The following is a 1,236-nucleotide window of genomic DNA, read 5'->3' on the forward strand; positions in this document are numbered from 1 at the left end:
AAAAATGATCAATTGAATCAAAGAGATGAACTTTCCAAGAGGTTTTTGGTGGTTTTCTTAGGATAAAAGATAATCAGCCTCCAATGGCTTACAAAAGGTACTTAAACATAGGTTTAGAAAGTGTAAAACGTGCATAACAAATGACCAAAAGGCCCTTGATTAATCATTAGTTTGACCAAATAATTGAAGCGTAGCGACCTCGGCACGTCGCTCCGGGAGGTCGCTCTGGGTGTTGGGAGCGATCTCAGGTAGTCGCTGTGGGATGTCACTCCCGGCTTGTTCTTCGTGTCTCAAATCAACACAAACCCAAGCGACCTAGGGGTGTCGCTGTGCTGACCTCGCTCTGGAGCTGGAGCGACTTCGTGTCGTCGCTCTAGGAGGTCGCTCCAGGTCTATTTTTGCACTCCAAAAGGATGAAATGGCGAGCGACCTCGTGAGGTCGCTCTGGTAAGGTCGCTCTGAGAGGTAGGGCACATCGAGCTCATGACGTCGCTCCGGTAGGGTCGCTCCCATGCACTGCTTGTCCAATGATCACCTTTATCACCTATTTTGAGCTCCATATGCACCCAAATGTCTCCAAGAACTCCATGTGGCACTCCAATACCTAATAAAGACTCATGTATGCAAAATGCAACCTAAACATGGCTAAATCCTAGTCTATATGATCAAAATGCACATGGTGAATGGATAACACAATGAAAATATGCAAGATATCAACTCTCCCAAACTCGTTCTTTTACTTGTCCACAAGTGAACTTTCTAGAACTCATAGGGAGAGAAGTTTGAAGGTGGGAGATCATAGCCAAAAGAAACACATCTAGCACTCAATTCAACATCTAAATCCAACATGAGCACATTCTCTTATTATACTCTAGCTTCTGTAGGCCTATCTCAACTCATTTTGCCCTTACAATCATCATCAAGCATCCACACATTCAAATGAACCAACTCTCACATTCATTAAGCAATAAACATCAGGTGAATTCTTGCAAATGGTCAATTGGTCCAAATCAATTGGTTGGGTAAGGGAACGCTTTTTATTCAAGTGAGTCAAGAAGTTCAAGATACATGATCTTTAAGGTGGTTTACTCTCAAGACAAGTAGCCTTGACATTGCACATAATATATCTAAGAAAAGGATCAACTCATGCATACAATGCTCAATCTCCATTGTTCTACCATTTTCCCAAACATACAAGTTACACAATCATTTCCCAATGTCAAACCCAACTCACAT

The sequence above is a fragment of the Brassica oleracea genome, chromosome C9 (genome assembly GCF_000695525.1).
Source record: "Brassica oleracea var. oleracea cultivar TO1000 chromosome C9, BOL, whole genome shotgun sequence".
Classification (NCBI taxonomy): Eukaryota; Viridiplantae; Streptophyta; class Magnoliopsida; order Brassicales; family Brassicaceae; genus Brassica; species Brassica oleracea.